The 16002-nt window shown below is 41.2% G+C and overlaps 1 long non-coding RNA gene across 4 annotated transcripts; it reads left to right on the top strand.

The window, feature by feature from the left end:
• The first annotated feature begins 45 nt into the window (after positions 1–45).
• On the top strand, positions 46–10596 carry LOC112543242 (uncharacterized). 4 transcript variants are annotated; one of them, XR_015795350.1, is made up of 3 exons: positions 46–318; positions 7770–8875; positions 9059–10596. It is a non-coding gene; the product is annotated as an uncharacterized LOC112543242 (long non-coding RNA). The 4 variants fall into 4 exon arrangements; XR_015795348.1 differs by having other exon boundaries at positions 46–572; XR_015795349.1 differs by having other exon boundaries at positions 46–572; positions 7762–8875.
• The last annotated feature ends 5406 nt before the right edge of the window (positions 10597–16002 follow it).

Here is a 16002-nt window from a genome sequence, read left to right as displayed (position 1 = left end):
TAGGGCCAGATGCCCGGCCAAGTTCTCAGACCGGTTCTCCTGCTTTCCAGCCCAAAGGTCCTTCCCCTTTCCCACTTCAACAAAATGTGCATGGCGTACCTGCATTGCTGATCTTGGCCTCAAGGCCTTTGGTGATACAATGGGACCTTTTCCTTCACCTGCCCTGCACGTGAGCTGAGCTGTGGATCTGCCCACACTTGGTCCTTCACTTCTCTCCCCTCCCCCCAATACATCCACCTCTGCTATTTTCCATTGTTTGTCAGCCAGCTGCATCTTCGGTGACATTTATTAAAGGGTGTTCCTGGCAAACGAGGCAAGGTAAGAACAGAACCAACTACATCAAAGCAAAACTACTGGGCAAGATTTGCTGCTGAAGCCATTTGACCTAGGTGAAAGAGTGGTGAGATAAGTCCTATCTACAGCAAAGCCAGAGGTCTTCAGAAGATCTTCAAAGCAGAAGATTCAAGGGCATTTTCTCCAACCTTCCAAGCGTTTGCACTCCTAACCTCAGTTTTTAATATCATCTAAATCAGTGACCTGGATTATGATTGTGTCAGCTGTAATCTATGTTGGTGAGTTTGGGCTTAGCAGATAGGGGTGTACAACATTTTCATAGGCAAGGATTGCGTTTGGCCTTTAACGCCGTGCTGCACTGCAAACAGGAGTGGGCGGACGAGGGCAAAAACGAAATGTGATACAGCTTCGTTTACATTTACATTTAATTGGGAAAAAGGGTCAAGTACCAGTCTTTCCTCTCTCTTTTTCTGGCCTTGAAAGATCACGGGGGGTATCAGTGCACGGTGACATGGATGAAAAGCTGAACTACCCTGCAGAAAATGACCATTTTTCTCCTGAATTTCAGCAATGCAATCTTAAGGAGTTGAGTTTTGCAAAAGTGGAGATCGGGATTCCATTCAATATGCAGGCCATTAGTTGCCCACCCTTGTTTATCTGAGCATGTTTCTTTCTAGAGTCAGACTAAGAGCTAGCACAACGTTACAGACCCCTTGAAAACAAGGCAGATGCTGTGTTTGTTCTTCATTCACCCAGGAATTTGTTTAATTTTCTCACTCGTGTCAGTGGGACTTGAATACGGTTCTTTCCACAGCTTCTCAACCAAAGTTAACGAACCCCCTGCTCTTCTTACCACTCAACTAAGTGGGGAATAGACAAAGATGTTCAGAGCTTCGGGCCATTTCATTTTTTTCCACCTGTCACCACAGGAACGGAGATCTCTAGCTGAATGCTGAGGATCAGAGTGCCCAGTCTGTTCTAATATAATCACATGAAAAATTGGGTTAGTCCCAGCTTCCCAATATGAGTTGCACTTGCTTAAGTGAGAGGCACTTTTCTCCCCTGCAATTTATTCTGCCCTAGACTTTTTCCCGTCTTGTTTGAGATATTACTTAAGATCTCTCCAGTGTCAAACTTACTCCAGTTGACTGTTTCAGAGGAGGAACAAACAGTGCTTCAAGAGTGTTCTGTGCAGTAGGGACTTGTCCAGTATGAATAAATGGATCCCACTGCAGATTTGAAAGGGCCATGCTGGAGATGAAAATTGCTTCCATTCTAAAGAACATAAACAGTCCTAGGGCTTTTCCAAGCTCCTGGCCACCTCAGCCTTTGAATGTTCAAGACAGTCAGAAAACACTGCTTATTTTTTTGATGTCTAGAACATAAAGACCTTTTTCAAGAGATGTGTTACCTGTGAGCAAGCTGTCTGTCCGTTTAGTGTGGCAACAAAATCAACTTTGTACAAAAACAATTCAGGGCTCCCTGATTTTCCATGGGTGACTTGAAGACTGCCTGTGCATATCTGCTAAGCTTTAGGCAAGGGTCACGTAACACGCTAAGCCAAAAGGCGATGGGTTTGGTTTGGATTTTGGCACAGGCAACTGCAGCCTATGTGTTTATCAACCGTCATTCATGGCTTACTGGTAAAAGATGGTTAAGATTAGCAGGCTTTGTATGGCATGAACACAACCTATACCTCTTCTAAAGAGATGGGAATTTTTAGAAACTAAAATGTCTCCCACCTATTTTTCCTGTTATTTTTTCTCTTAACCACATCCCAAGCTCAGAGTATAGCATTCCTTGACCCTTGTTCTTGAGAGCAGAGAGAGGAGAGATGGGAACAAGCCTGGGAACAGAACACCGGCTTCTACAAACCAAACTCTTACTCTAATCTAAATGTAAATAGAAGTTGTGAGGCAGCAGCAGCTGGAGAAAGAAACTTTAACTATTTCTACCCCACTGTTATCTCAACCAAAATTCCCCTCCTTCCACTTGCTGATGATATTCTTAGCAAAGTTGATGCCGATAACTATTGCAAGTGGTCCCCAGCAGGTGGCAAAACCTTGGCTATCTTGAAAGCTCAGCAGGGTTGGATCTGGTCAGTCCTTGGATGGGAGACTGCTAAGAAATTTCAGGATGTTAGGCTAGGCTGGGTAGTTGAACAGTATTCTAGAAGAAGGCAATGGCAGTTCCATCCTGTTGCTAAAAATCGGCATGGATGTGTCCGTGTAGTCACCAGGAATCAAGACTGACTTGAAGGCAACCATGACGTGTGGTACCATGAGATGTGGTTTTGGCTACCAACTTCTCTGGCTTCAAAAAAGGGTTGGACCAATTCATGGAAGTCATGGGGATCAATGGCTCTTAGCTTGATGGCATGGGACTGCCTCTGAAGGCCATCTGCTGGGAGGCTGGTGGGCTTCCTTGGGCAGTTGGCTGGCCACTGTGAGAACAGACAGCTGGATTAGATGGGCCAGGGGTCCGATCCAGCAGGGCAATACTTATGCTCTTATATTCTAACTTTATCTATTCTAGCTTTATCTTTATTATGGCTGGATGTTCATTTGTGGTATGGAGAGGGGATCCACATAATTCCCACCCTTCAGCCGCTATTTATAGTGGAAGATTACAATGCACATTAATTATCTTCTCATTCTTCACATCACTTTTCATTTAGCCCACAGTTCCAGCTTCAGTAAAGAACGGTCCAGCCTCTCATTCGAGGCTGCGATCCGTTTCATCTTTCCCTGGAGTTTTGAAATGGATCCTCTTCTTCCCAATTACAGCGATGGTGCTCCTATCTGTAGCCTCTCTGCCTCATTACTTACACGATGGTGATTTTTATCTTTTCCGTACTCGACTGCCAGTTTGGGATTTGTCTTTTTCCTTTCTCAGCCAGGCTCCCTGGCACACTTTTGCAGTTCAGGCATTTTGACAGTCAATAAATGAGATCCATGAATGTGGCCATCTTGAGCTCCTTCCTATAAAAAGCGATGCCTTTGTATCTGCAAAGCAAGGGGAGATGAAGGCCCTTCGCTCTCTTTTATCACCTGCTTTGTGTCCACAGAGCTCAGCAAGAGAGCTTTCAAAGCAAAGTTAATATTCTCAATAGGGCTAAAAATGTTCCCGCCTTTCGCCAAAGTGACAATGGCAGGAGAAGCTATACAACGCCTTGCATTTCACAATGCCAGATTCACGGCCGGTGGTTCATTTTTACTTGGTTAATGGATTGTCCAGTTGCACAAGGACTCCGAGATGGAGCTATTTCTGGAAGTAGGGAGTCTTCCTTTTATTTCTGCCTGGCAATGAATGCATTGCTCCTCTTGGGGGATTGACCCCACACAAAAGAAGCTGAATGGCATTCCCGTTGCAATGGCCGTGCTGCCCTGAGAAGCAGGGGGGCTTTGGGGTGGATGGAGCTCAGCGGCAAGATGGGGCAGTCTGAAAGTCACACAGCAAATGCAAAAGGAAGATGGGAAAGGCGCCTGCCTCCAAGCGCTTTTGGTCTCAGTGCAAACCGGTGGGAGGGATACAAATAAATTTAATGAACATGAGGTGGTGTTGTGGCTTGTACAGGTGCTTGGTTTTAGTTGGGGAATAGAGATGAAGCCAGGGATGAGCAATGGGAAGCCCTCAAGGCTGTGGGAGCATGGATCTCTCCTGGTACCTACCGGACCCCCGTCCCAATTACCCTTTTAAATGATTTCGAAATAAAAACGTGGCTATTTTTTTGTCAAGCACAGCATGGTCATGCGCGGCAATGCACTTGGGCTTCATAAAAGTCTCAGTGGAGAACATGAGCTGCCCAGAATGGTTGAGAGTTTGAGAGTTGAGCTGGGCAGCATACAAGATGATGATGATGATGATGATGATGATGATGATGATGATGACGATGATGACGATGACGATGACGATGACGATGATGATTTGGAGGGCTACTTTACTTTCTTGCAAAAGGGTGCTTAAGGACGGGCCATGTCCACCAGGATAGCCATTTGGTCTAGTGGTAAAGGCTAAAATGCAGGAGATGGTGAGTTCTAGTCCTGCCTTAGGCATAAAAGCCGGCTGGGTGACTGGGCTAGTCCCTCTGTCTCAGCCCAGCCCACCTCACAGGGTTATTGTAGTGGGGAAAATAGGAGAAGGAAGGAGTATTAGGTATGTTTGCCACCTTGAGTTATTTATAAAAACAATAAAGGCGGGATTAAAAAAAAGTTCTGTTTTTTTTTTTTAAGTTCTCTCCCATGAGAACCATTTTGTGATTGTGCCCCCCACTCTGCTCTCAGGAGGGCATATTTTCCAGTCCAACAAGGTTGCTATGTTTGTTTAGTTTAAGCCCAAATTTCCAGGGGGTGGAGGCAGAAGAGAAATGGAGACACATTGAAAGCTGTTGGACAGCCAATAGGGTATAGCAGTTAAAGGGGTTGGATGAGGGCTGTGGAGATCCAGCTTTGTGTTTATCCTCAGACACAGAAAATCACAGGGTGACTTTGGGTCAGCCTAACTCACTACTTTAGATGGATAAAATGAAGGGAGATTACCGTATGAGGCTCTTGGGAAAAATAATAAGAGGAAGGGAAGGGAAGGGAAGGGAAGGGAAGGGAAGGGAAGGGAAGGGAAGGGAAGGGAAGGGAAGGGAAGGGAAGGGAAGGGAAGGAGGCTCTGCAGAGATTGTCTGAGAAGCCATGTAAGATAGAAGGGGCTTCTGGTACTTGGACCATGCAGATACAGGTGGTCCTCGTTTAGTGAACAGAATTGGGATTGGCAACTCGGTTGTTTAGTGAAATGGTTGCTAAGTGAAACCACGGCTGTGCTTATGATCTGACTTCAGCTTTCCTTTACTTTACAGACCTGCAAAGGTTGTAAATGTGAGGATTGGTTGCAAAGTTACTTTTTCATCACCGTTGTAACTGCAAATGGTTGCTAAACGAGGACTACCTGTATACATAGAGAGCAGAACTGCAATGACTCAGGGGTCAAAAAAGTCTAGATGGTGGCCACCACCATGTGATTGAAGACCCACTAACTTTTTTGCGTGCATTGTGACACATGTAAACAAAGGGCAGAGCTTTGATCACATGGTGGTGACCGCCATCTTGACTTTGATCACTTCCTACCATGACTTATTCCTAGCCCTTATTTTGCTGCAGTTGGCTCAGGGTTCTGGTTTGTTTTCTGCTAAGAATGGGAAATCAGGAACTGGTTGTTCTTTGACGAAAGGGCCCCCTGAATCTCTTGACTGTAGACACAGAAAACATTGCATTCCTGAAAGGCATTGCATCCTTGGTTTTTTGTTTTTTTTTAATATCCATATGTTACACACACACACATTTGTAACAGTCCAGCCACAGTGAATCCATTAATTTGAAAGAAAGAGATTTCAGCTGTATTTGTATTGCTAGGTTAGTCAAACCTATTGTCTACATTAAGTTTGATTAATGTTAACCTTGTTTCTTTTATTGTGTGTGTAATGGTGGGTATTACCTTGGGAGACAGGGGGAAGAGCCACAGCCGATGGTCAGATAAGAGGCAGCTGAGTCTGCAGAAGGAATGGGGGTCTTGCAAACGTCTCAGAAGGGATCCTCCCTAGTTTCTTGCAAGAGGGGAGAGATGTACTTTCAGACTTGCAAGATTCTGTGAATGTAACCTTACAACAAAGATAGAGCTAGAACTCTTGGGTGTGCTTCTTGGTTGGACTACCTCACAAGGCTGACAGTGTATGTGTGTGTGCGTGTGTGTGCACGCACATTGTGCAAACTGCAAGCTTAATTAATTTATAGTTCACATCCTGAGCATGGATTAATTCATTAACCCATGTTCGATGTGGAATGCAACCGTGGTCTTACAATACAGTCCTATAGATGCCTATTCAGAAGGAGGTCTCATTCAACTCAGTGGGACCTAGTCCCACATAGGAATGTAGAGCAGAGGTGCACAGTTTGGGAGGCCCAGAAGTAATGAGTGGGATCACTATATAATGACTTGATGGCACATAATCAATCAATCAATCAGCTTGGTCTAATAGAACGAGAGCTGGCTTTAGTGATGTTTGGAGGAATTAGTTTAAGACAAGATGTAAAAAAAAAAAAAAAGGAGACTCAAATCTGCAATATCTGTCCTGAGATTGGGATCCTGAGCCATCAGGCTGATAGAAGAGGAGAATCTCACTTGGAAAGTCAAAAGATAAAATAAAAGACTTGAATGTGGCCGAACTACAACTCCCAGTAGCTGAGGGCCATCATTCCCCAGCCCTTGATTAATTTATAGTTCACATTCTGAAAATCTTCTTTATAAGGAAGATTCTGAATAAGAATGAATTTGCAGTAACAGACCCTTTCAGCACCCTACCCCAGGCCACTCCGACCTGAAGCTATGCAGGTGGACTGGAGTGCAATTCCCACCTCCCTCTGCAAACCCAATGTTAGGCTGCATGGTAGAAAGAATATTCTTGCCATTTGCTTTTTCTGAAGTTTTTCATTTGATAAAGGCTTCCCATTTTCTTGAAAAATAGAGGTCTAAAGATAATGCTGTAGGGTCACCTTTCTATAGGATGAAAGAGGATTCCGTAGCCTTTCATACCTTTGCGATGGCAAGCAGATTATAATGGAAACAAACTCTTGCAAGTAGCCAAATCTTGATTCCCCTACGACAACAATACTCAATAATCTGCCAGTTGTCTCTATTGCAGTCTGCATTTGTTCAAATTCAAATTGGAACTATCTAGAGATGTTTTCCATTCCTTTCCCCAAATGGATGGGGGGCACATTCTCCATGTTGGAGCCTGATTCAGACATTTAGGAGACATTAAACTCCTTGGAGGCCCATTGATGCTAACGGAGGCAGCCAAACTCATAAGAATATTGAATGTTCCTGTCTTTCTTCTTTATTTGTGTATATGCATGTAGATTTATGTTTATATGATTCTGCCTTTTGGTTAAAAAAATCAGCCAGAGCAAGAGGTGTAGAATAGAAGTGGTCCCAATGGACCAGTACAGAGATAAGAGTGGCTGTTTCTTCTCCCACTGACCACGGTTGGCTGGATTTCCCTGGCTTTCTGTTCACATTTATCATTCAAGAACTGGCTCTTCTTTACAGCAATTAATCATCTAACAACAACAGGGCAACTGTTGCTTTAAATTCATGGCTGGACATTAACCAGCTCCATCAAAAAAATGTGCACAAGGAAGTCAGAAGATTTCACCCTCTTTTTCAGTAGATGTGGGCTGCAGGTCATTTGCAATATTGTCTTAGGAACATCTTTCCGTGATCCAAGACCAGGAACCAAAACAAATGGGGTGCACAGATTGTGGAGTAAAGGTGGGGTTTAAAAGAGTGGAAATCCATGGATGCTAGCTTGATGACTGTAGTGTAGACAACTCCTTGTAGCACCAATCACATACCTTAAATACCACTGACTGGGGAACAGTAGAAGTAGAAGAAAGTTGAATGTTCTCCTGTCATGTTTGTGAGTTTTGCAGATTCACCGGATTGTCCATTGTGCGGCTTAGAATGCTGGATTGAGGGCCCCTTACCTGGGTCCAGCAAGGCTCTGATGTTCTTACAAAACACAGCACTTTCAAAGTTGATCATGAGTCACAGGTTAGTTCCTTCATATCTGCACTGAACATTTTCAAACCTTAGGCCCCAAAACTGTTTTTCATATCAAATATTTGCTGTGCGATTATCTTGCCACATTTGCAGAAGGTTGGGGCTGGGACAAGGTAACATTAAAGTCAAATCAAATAATTTATTACAGACAAGAGGCCAGAAAAACAGCAGAATAAAACCTAGAAAGTGTGTGTGTGTGTATTCAATTATAGCTGCCCAAATCCAATGGATTCTGGGTGGCATATAAAACCAAAAAAAATTCCATAAAAACAGATATAACCTAAAATCACATAGACACTAAAACAGAACAAAACAGGGACCCCCAAAATACAACAATACATTAACCCCAAGCCTGGGTCCAAAGCCAGGTTGATAGAGAAAGAGAAAGAGAAAGAGAAAGAGAAAGAGACGGATATATATATATAAAATCAGTCTACAAGTAGTAAAATATAATGTAAACTTTATAACAAGGAATAAAAATACAACAATGCAAAGTAAGGAATAATTAAAATAATAATCATAAAATAGAGCAACATAAAATACAAGTAAATAGATGAAAGTCCAAATCTTCAACTACAAGTTTTATATGCCTCAGAAGGCTAGTATTATTGTGAATGAAGAATTAACTGAACCATATCATATTCAAAAAGGAACAAGACAAGGTTGCCTTTTGTCGCCTTTGCTCTTTATTTTGGTTCTTGAAATTTTTAATAGAGATATTAGAAGGGATGAACAAATAAAGGGCTTAATGATCAAACAAGAGGTTTTTAAACTGAGGGCTTTTGCTGATAACTTAGTTTTGATACTACAGGATCCTCTGGAATCTGCTGAGCGTCTGATGAAGAAAGTGAAGGCATTTGGTTCATTGGCGGGTCTTAAAGCAGATAAACAAAAAACAAAAATGTTAATCAAAAATATGACCTTGCCTAATCAGGATCTGTTGATGAGTAAGACGGGCTTCAGGACTGAAAAAAAGGTGAGATATCTGGGGGTGATTTTGTCAACTAAAAACAGTATGTTGTTTCAGAATAACTATGGCAAAATTTGGAATGAAGTGAAAAAAGATTTGGTAAGATGGGGGAAATTACAATTGTCTCTCACGGGGAGAATTTCTGTGATTAAAATGAATGTTTTGCCTAGGATGTGGTTTCTCTTTCAGACTATACCGATTATGACTACAGATTTACCGTTTCAACAGTGGCAGACAGATATTTCGAAGTTTATTTGGCAAGGCAAAAAACCAAGAATGAAATATAAATTGTTACAAGATGCCAAGGAACGAGGAGGTCTGGGTCTGCCTAATTTAAAATTGTATTTTGATGCTTGTTGTTTGCTTTGGATGAAGGGTTGGATAACTTTGGAGAATAAAAAAATATTACAACTTGAAAGTCACGAACTTAGATTTGGCTGGCATGCCTATTTGTGGTATGATAAAGTTAAAGTTAATAAGGATTTTAAAAACCAATATATTAGGAATGCTTTACTGAGGATCTGGAATAAATGCAAGGTAAGATTGTCTCTTAATGTACCTCTGTAGCTATCACCTCAGGAAGCATTGACTAGAAGAGAAAATTGAAGTGGTTAAAATATAAAGACTTGTTAAATTTTGAGGAGGGTGAACCAAGTTTTAAAACAAGAGAACAGCTACAGTTGGAAGGCTTTATATGTCATTGGTTTACTCATATGTACTCCTTTGAACGTTTCAAGTTGGACAAAAAGAATTATAGATTTGCCAGTGAAACAACTTATTTTGAGATTCAACAAATGATGAACATGTTATTGCTAAGATGTATAAGATGTTGTTACAGATGAATCTAGAAGATTCAAGTCAAGGAATGTATGATTAAATGGGCTAAAAACTTTGGATACAATATTATGTTGGAACAGTGGGAAAACATGTGGAATAAAGGTTTGAAATTTACATTGAATTATAATTTAAAAGAAAATGTTTATAAAATGATGTATCGTTGGTATTTAACTCCTGATAGGTTATCAAAAATGTACACTGGTGTAACAAATGTTTGTTGGAAATGTTTGCAGGGTGAAGGAACTTTTTATCATCTTTGGTGGACCTGTGAAAAGGCTAAAAAAAATTGGGAACAGATATGCATTGTTATTCAAAAGATTCTTGAAGTGAACATTCAAAAAAAAAAAAAACCAGAACTTTTTTATTGGGTTTGATAGAGAAAGGATTGGAGAAATAACATGGAGTTCTGCTTTTGTATATGATCACAGCTTCAAGACTGCTATATGTGCAAAGATGGAAGGATCCACAAATACCTACAGTGGAAGAATGTATTATTAAATTAATGGAATTGGCTCAAATGATGAAGTTAACAGCATTAATAAGAGATAATATTGTTTTTAAATTTGTCTCCTTATGGCAACCCTTCTTAGATTACGTGCTTGTGTGGGAAGAAAATGAGGCTTTGATTGTGGGCTTTAATGATTAGATGGTTTTTGTTGATAGAAATAATGTGAACTTGGATTAATTAGTGATAAGAGAGTGTGTTTTTTTTTAATTTGTATCTATATCTGTACTGGAGATGGTCGGAAGTCACTTTCTGTTTCAATTTTCTATCTATCTTCGCTATTTTAGTTTTTCTCTTTTTTCTTGGAGCTCTATCTTCTCTCTTTGCTGTACTTTCTGTTTTGTATTTTAATTGTATTTTGAAATACATTATAATAAAGTTCTTATCAAATCTTCAGCTACAAGTAAGGCAAGTAGAGCAAACACAGGCACAAAACTGGACAACCTGGAAGGGTATTTTATTTATTTATTTTACAAAATCAATTTATATATACTTGGGTTCTCATCAGGCGGGTGGAGCGACAGATAAACGTGGTGTTCTCTGCCCAGAAATTTGTTCAGGGTGGGGTAGACTTCCAAGAGTTCCTGTAAAGGGAACCCCAACGGAGCAGATGACTTAGAGCAGGGTTCCTCAACCTCAGCAACTTTAAGATGGGTGGACTTCAACTTCCAGAATTCCCCAGCCAGCCATGCTGGCTGGGGAATTCTGAGAGTTGAAGTCCACCCATCTTAAAGTTGCTAAGGTTGAGGAACCCTGGCTTAGAGCCTCTATTGAACCGTCCCCACATGGTGCCCAGGGGTATCCTCTTAGGCACCAAAGCAGGCTGCATCCAGCCTGGCTAAGGTCAAGGCCCTGCAAAATTTCAATACAGTATTGTGATGGATGATAGACAGGAGGCTGGCACAGATGCTTTTGCAAGAATCCCCTGAAATGGTAAGGCTTGAAACTAGGTTTAAACTGGTCTAAAGGTCAATGTCCCAGATCCGTTGCTTGAGAGCCCTTCTGGCATGTTCCAGGCTTCATGAGCAGAGGTGGTCCATCAAGAAACCCAAAGCGTGGGCTTTGTCAGTAGCTTTCTTAAGCCACGTTGATTTGAAGGGGCCAAGGAGAACAAGAGAACATAGTTTATGGCCCCTAGTTCCTGCCATCTTTTTCCCCCCCATTTTCGGCAAAAATACAGTCTAAAAGATGAAAGAGCAGCCCATCTTTGGGTTGATAGTGATGAATTCTCTGCCTAGAAGCCCCCAACTGATTATGCATTGGAAACACAAATGTCAACTTCATCATGGATGCATAGGATAATGAGATGAGCATGTGCTGCCCTCTGTTGGATAGAATTGCAACGGCATTAAATGGCACCTGCAATTGGGTAAGCTTTTTCCAGGAGACAGAGAGGCAGATGGGGAGAGCAGGAGTTCTCACGTGAGCACAGCTGCAAATGGGTGTTTTTTTTGACAGAGCGCTGATCTGTCAAAAACCTAGCCTGAGGCCAGCGGCTACCATGGAATGTTTTCCTTCCTGAGATTGCAAGCTGCGAGAACGATAAAGCGCCACAGAACAGGGATTGCTGTTGCTAGAAAAAATGGCAGGAAGTCTGACTAATAGGACATGAACTGGCCAGGAAGAAATGCCAGGGCCCTTGCACATCTGATCCCTGTAACATTTTCATTTGCAAAAAATCAGCCAGATAATGTGTGTTGTAGGCAGGGTGGGGGAGAAATAATTGGGTTGCAACCACTTCCCATTTTAATTCCTAAGGAAGCACCCAGAACTGTGCAGAATAACATCAGATGGGTGTGTTGGTTCTGCTCCAATTTGATCCAGTGCCTTAATTCCAAATATCAATTTGGTTGGAAACAAAAAAAAGTTTTTACACTGCCAGATCAACTCAGACACATTTGATTTGATTCCACACCTTGATGGTCCTATTCAGTTTGAAGATTGAAAGATTCATAGCTTTGAATAATAGCTTGACTCTTTGATTAAAAGCTTCAAACTGATTTTGAGATTCAAATTGAGTCAGATTCAAATGGGTGTTCCTGCTTAATTTGGAAACTTGATCTGATTCAGGGATTCAGCTGAACTGGCTTCAAACTTCATGTCCAGTTCAAAGATTCAAATGCAGCAGTGCTTAAAAGTTTGTGAACCCTTTCGAATTCTCAATAGGTGTGCATAAATATGAGCTAAAATGTGATCTGTTCTCCACACAAGTCCTAAAACCAGATAAAGAGAATCCAATTAAACAAATGAGTCAAAAACATTACAGTATACTTGTTTATTTATCTATTGAGGAAAGTGGTCCAAGTTACATAACCCTACATTTGATGCTCAAGGTGAGTGCTTTGATTTACAGATGCTTTCCTCCTCCCTCCCTCCCTCCCTTCCTCCCCTTCATTTGCTGAAGTAACTCTAGGCTGCATTCAGGTTAATAAAAATAGCCAGGCAGGCCAGGGAGCCTGGTATGTATCAAAGGAGAAGTTGATAGGTGAATTGGAGCCATATTTGGGATTTCAAGCTTAGCAAGATGACCAGTCAGAAGTTAGATGCAGATCTGCCAATTTTTTTAACATCCTCGTGGCAGGCAGAGGTCAAGAGCTTTTCCCATAAATGAATTTCCTATAATTGGTTCTGCACCATCCTTAGATCTTAAATTTGTGGGAAATCTTTTAAGGCCGTATATTCTATTTCCATATTTTTGCAGGAGATTTGGAGCTGGAACATCTCCAAAGATGATTGTCCAGCCTCTGCTTGAAGATGTATAGCAAGGGAGAACCCTTATTCTCTGCCCCACTATGGAACTGGTCTTGCCATTGAGAAGGCTGTCATATTGCCTAACCAATATGTGGTCTTCTGAGTAGATATGCAGAGACAATCTTGCCTTGAAGGACAGCTTCAGAGCAGGGGGACAACATCTCAATAGCTTCCACTGATCTTGAAAGAAGCTAAGCTGGGCCAGATTGGAAGAGAGATCTTTAGGATATCTCAGCATTAGAGGGTAAGCAGGCTATCCTAGGCAGTTGAAAAAACATGCTGGAAGAAACCATGTTGTGGATTTTGCCAAGAAGCCCACATGAAACCACCAGGGCTGACTCAAGGTCATCTACGTTTCCAGAAGACAGTGGAAAACAAATCTTGTCCCTTTATAATTCACAATGCCCTCATTTTATTCTTCTCCAAGTTAAACATATCCAGTTTCTTCAACTTTTCCTGAAAAGGCTTGCTTTCCATACAAATAAGACTCCTGAGACCAAATCAGGTCAAAAGCTGATAAAGTTCAAAATCCTGGTCCAACAAAAGTTAATCACATGTCCATGAATACGAGGACATGCTGGGGACACCAGGACATGTTGCATTGATGCTGTTTAGCAGTCTGTTACTTGTAAGTGAATTCACAGATTCTACTAAGGCATGGTTTGTTTCAATCATGGTTTGTTGAATAAGCCACAGTGGCTGAGTTCATATAACATAGGAACATACCATGAGGGTGAGCTATTTGTACTGCAGTTCACCACACTGAAACTATACAGTCACCTTATGGTTGAGTCCAAGGTGCAGATCTAGAGATACTTAATCTGTTTATTGGATGAATCCATCTTCTGGATTTGTACAATATATTGAACCATAAACTAGCTAAAAGGGCTAGATACACAAAGCATGCTAGGATACAGAAAATGACCCCGGGCTTTGCATAATGTGCAAATGCAGTCACAGACTAACTGGTTTGGTGAAAATTGTTCTCCCAAGTTGGTAGCTACATGAAGGCCACAAAAGGAAGTGTGGGAGGAAATACTTAGTTTTGTTCTGATTCTCCTAGTATTTAACTAACCTGAACCAGAATGTCCATAGAGGGTGGGGTGTCAAGAAAGGGTAATTGTGGCCACCCTTTTGACTTTTTGACACACACACACACCCACACACACACACACACACACACACCTTTTCAGATGCCACTGATTCTGGATGATTTCAGTTCTAATATTATGAAGGAGAAAAACCTCTTCATATCCACTTTTCTCATAGTATTTGCATTATGTTTCATTTTCTACTCATCCTTTTGCTAAGCATAAAAGCTCCAAATCTGTAGCTGTTCCTTAGTGGGAGATACTCCAGACCCTGATCATTTTGGTTGCCCCCATACAATATGTTTTTGAATTTGGGGGCCCTGAACATCTGAGCAGTGTTCCAGTGTAGTCACACTATAAATATATTCCTCGTTTTTGTGACACCAACTTATTTTCGGTTCCAGTTTCTTTCCTAGCGACATTTTCCCCCTTTTCACACTGTGTTCTCGTTGCATTCTTTACTACAGCTTGAAGATCCCCTCCCTAATCAAGCACACTAGCCTGAATCCCCATTACTTTGTATGGGGAAGTGAGATTTTTTGGGCCACAATGTGCATTTTTCATGCACTGCCTACTGAAACATAGTTGCCATTTTAATAGCTTTCTTTTAACCATCAGAAACAATTTGATGTCATGACCTATCATCTGTAATTCCAGATAATTTATGAGCATTAAGAAGTAACAAGTAGAATCAATTTAGGCTTGGAGCGATAGATCTGAAAAGTAATGTCTTACTATTTCCTTTTTTCTTTTTCTGCCCAGAATAACCCTGATCTGAATATTCTTGAGCATTCCCAGAACAGTATTTTAGCCTGGCAGCACCAGATATCACATTCTGAATTTGGAAAGAATTATTAAAAAAAATAGTTTTAAAATCCTACAGATAAAGAATAAGGCAACCAATAACGTAATAATTTGCATTCCTTTCTTTTTTTTTCTTTTTTAAATAAATGAACATTTGGAGAATTTTGCTTGCAAAATATTTCCATTCTCATCTCAGCCCTTTCATCCTGATGTTGCCTAGTTGCACTGAAGTACAACCGATTGTATTATCCATCACATTGTTCTCAGTTTTGTAGATTGTCCCAAGAAAATGGCTGTGTTCGTACAAATCTTTGACCAGCAGAAAATTAAAAGTAGCAGCTACATTCACACACATGTGAATAAAACATTAGTTTATTAACGATTGAGCACCTCGAGAACATTTGAACCATTTGGTTGCTTTGTGTTTTGATGTGATTTTGCTAACTCAAAATGTGGGTTAGGTTGGAAAGTTGCCTAAACTCAGCCGTCAGATTGCTGGGGAACCACATAAATCGAAGAAAGTAAGTAAATAAAAAAGTAAGTAAAATGCAGTGCAGTGACATATTTTACCACAAGAGGACTCCACAATTATTTTTCAGAGTTTTCTTCCCCCAGACCTTCTGTGCATCAGCATTTATTTGCTCCCTTTATTGTGATCGTTCCATTCCACATTATTTAAAGTTTCTTTAATACGGAACATAATACTGTCTCTTTGGAACTTTCAGAACTGGAATAGAACCATCTGACAATTTGCAAAGTGTCACATAAGCCCTATTAATACGTTAAACCTAATAAATAAGAATATTTAAGCTTAAGCTAAGGGGTAAAGAAACTGTCACACTGACCCTGTTCTTATAAGCTACCTAGACCAGCAGGGTTATCCATTGGATGGATGGTCAAAATGGCAGTGACAATCAAAGCCTCACCCCTTTTCTACATGTGTTGTGCCCTCAGTGCAAATAAATAGGGTGTAGCTTCAATCATAGCCACCATCTTGACTTCTTTGACCCCACTCCTCCTCGACAGCCCTGTAACCCAGCCAGATTTTGAGTCAGAACATGGTTCTGGCAGCAGAGAACTCACTGCCAGAAAGTCAGCTTTCCATCACAAGGAGTGGGGCCTTGGTTCTGCAATGGAGAACTTGC

This window comes from Python bivittatus, unplaced genomic scaffold, assembly GCF_059951505.1.
Source record: "Python bivittatus isolate LINGU-HERP-01145 unplaced genomic scaffold, Pbiv_v1 ctg000140_np1212, whole genome shotgun sequence".
Classification (NCBI taxonomy): Eukaryota; Metazoa; Chordata; class Lepidosauria; order Squamata; family Pythonidae; genus Python; species Python bivittatus.
The sequence above is the reverse complement of the archived record's forward strand: the minus strand, read 5'-3'. Positions and strand labels throughout refer to the sequence as shown.